Raw genomic sequence first — 2,764 nt, 5'->3', positions numbered from 1 at the left:
CCTGTGGAACGAACCGGACTTACTAAAACTACACTACTCTACGATTAGGTACACTGCCTATAAGTGTGTAGCAAAGTTTAGGTATATCCATTCTATAAATAAATAAATAACTTGCGTATATTGTAGCATAATTAATAGTATTATATATTCATTTTAATATATATTTTATATCTATTTTTATATACCCCTTGCCGCACATCAAGTATTTTTTGGCGCCATTGCCGGGGAACCTGTGGTTCAAGTGAAAACATAAAAAAAAAAAATTATTTTTAGTTTTTATAATTTAAGTTTTAATTAAATAAAGTTTTGTAATATTAAAACCAAAAATAAAAAATAAAAATAAAAATTTAACCGGGTCTGGTACTGTAGCAGCCCAACATCCGGCCTAGCTTCGGAATTCATGCGAACGCGTGGAAACCCTTCACAACCTCATGCGATCGCATGAGGTGATGTGACTGGTCTGAATCATCTGCCCGTCGAATTAGGGTTTAATTAAATAATTATTATTATTAATTAATTAGTTTATGGTTTAATTTAATATAATTAGTTTTAGTTTTAATTAATTAGTTATTTTTAAGTTTTAATTAGTTTTAACTATATAAAAATTAATACTTTTATAAATAAATAATATAAAAATAATATTTTTATAAAAATTTTATTTTTATAACTTTAGTTTTATTTTTATATTTTGTATCTTTTTATTCGTTTAATTCGTAATTTTTATAATTGTCGTTCGTAATTAGTTTTAAGTTAGTTTTTGCCGTAGTTACTTTTATATTTCTAGATTTCTAAGCTTTGCCATAAAATCCCTTAAGTGCTTTTTCTTTAGATTTAGAGTTTAGACGCTTTAGAATTTTGCAACGCTATTTTAAGTTTATAGATTTTAGTGCCTTTTTAAGTAATTGCCGATTTTTCCATTAGAAGTGCATTTAAATTTCAATAACCTTTAGGCGCAACTTTTTAGATTTAGTTTTTAGACCTTTAGGTTTCGACGTTTTTCTTTCTTATTTTTATTTTTCGTCCTTTTTGTTTTTCGATGCACTTTTTCTTTTTCATCTCTACGCTCTAGTTTTTAGGACATAGAAATTTCTTCAAAAATTTCGACGAAAAATTATTGTTAGCAATTAAATTGATAGACATCAAATTTTCTGGTTCGTAGTAATAGTTGGATTTGTTAGTGGCGAGTTGTGGACTTCTGATTTAAAAGGTCCTGGCTACCTGCTGCATCTATTGCCTATTCGAAACATGGGCAAAATCAGAAAAGTCTATTAATTTGATAACTTATATAATTTTTATCTTTTTAACTAATAGGATATTCAGTGAATGCACCGAGCGAAACGTTCATCACCTTTCATACGTTCACTACCTGTAATTCGATCAAGACATCTTGCCAATATTGCTTCCATTGATTTTTCTTTAGAATCATCATCTAGTCGAACAAGTACTCCAATTGAGAACCTGGAGGATATTCAGGGACAATTCCAAGATCCTGATCCGCTAAACATTCCTCCTGAACCACAATTTATTTATCCAGAGGTTGTCGAAGAAGGAACCGTTAAATCAGAATCTTCTACTGATTCAGATTCAACAAATTCAAATATGGAAGATCTAGAACCTCAAATTATGGAAGACCGAATGAAAGCCACACGTACGGGCTAAGGTTATGCCATTAATCAACCAGATATTAATGCACCAAATTTTGAAATCAAAGGACAAATCCTACACATGGTCACTAATCAATGCCAATTCGATGGTACAGAAAAAGAAGATCCAAACGAACATCTTCAAACCTTTAATAGAATTTGTACTTTATTTAAAATCCGAGAAATTGAGGATGAAACGATTTATCTTATGTTGTTCCCTTGGACTTTAATTGGGGAAGCTAAAGGTTGGTTAGAATCATTACCTGAAGGAGCAATTGATACATGGGATGTCTTAGTGGAGAAATTTCTTCAAAGATTCTTTCCGGCATCTAAAGCCGTGAGACTTCAAGGAGAAATTGCCACGTTCGCACAAAAGCTAAATGAAATGTTATTTGAGGCGTGGACAAGATTCGGAAAGATGTTGAGAGGATGTCCTCAACAGGGTTTAGACACTTTTCAAATAGTTCAACTATTCTATAAAGGCGTCAACGTCGCTACAAAAAAAGACATCGACACAGCTGCTGGTAGTTCCATTATGAAGAAAACCGCTACCGAAGCTCACAAGATTATTGATAAAACAGCCTCCCATTCACATGAGTGGCACCAAGAGAAAGATATCTTACATTCATCCAAAGCGACTAGAGTCGATTCTAGCCATGACTTTGATTCCGTTTCCGCAAAAATAGATGCTTTCGAAAGACGAATGGAAAAGATGACTAAAGATATTCACGCAATACAAATCAGTTGTGAGAAATGCGGTGGACCACACTTAATGAAGGATTGTAATGTCGAGCAAACAATGGAACAACGTGAGAATGTTTCCTACATAAACCAAAGGCAGGGAAATAATTATCAAAATAATTATCAACTGACAAGGCAAAACCTCAATCGAAGTCAAAACATTCTTTACAATCCAAATAGACCCAACAATAACTCGAATAATCAAAACAACACTTTCAATCAACAAAGGCCAGGCTTATATAAACCACCACAACAAACCGAAGAGAAAAAGTCAAATATGGAAGAAATGGTATTAAAGCTAGTTGAATCTCAAAAACAATTTATTACATCTCAAATCCAAACGAATGAGAGGTTTTATCAGTCATTTAGAACTCAAAAAG

General features: G+C 32.2%; 1 non-coding gene across 1 annotated transcript; it reads right to left on the bottom strand.

Annotated features, from left to right (window-relative positions):
- Positions 1-1,983: 1,983 nt before the first annotated feature.
- On the bottom strand, positions 1,984-2,090 carry LOC139903057 (small nucleolar RNA R71). The gene has a single exon (XR_011777905.1). It is a non-coding gene; the product is annotated as a small nucleolar RNA R71 (small nucleolar RNA).
- Positions 2,091-2,764: the final 674 nt, after the last annotated feature.

Source organism: Rutidosis leptorrhynchoides, chromosome 3 (assembly GCF_046630445.1).
Source record: "Rutidosis leptorrhynchoides isolate AG116_Rl617_1_P2 chromosome 3, CSIRO_AGI_Rlap_v1, whole genome shotgun sequence".
NCBI lineage: Eukaryota > Viridiplantae > Streptophyta > Magnoliopsida > Asterales > Asteraceae > Rutidosis > Rutidosis leptorrhynchoides.
Note: the sequence above shows the minus strand (reverse complement) of the source record. Positions and strands in the feature narration are given on the sequence as shown.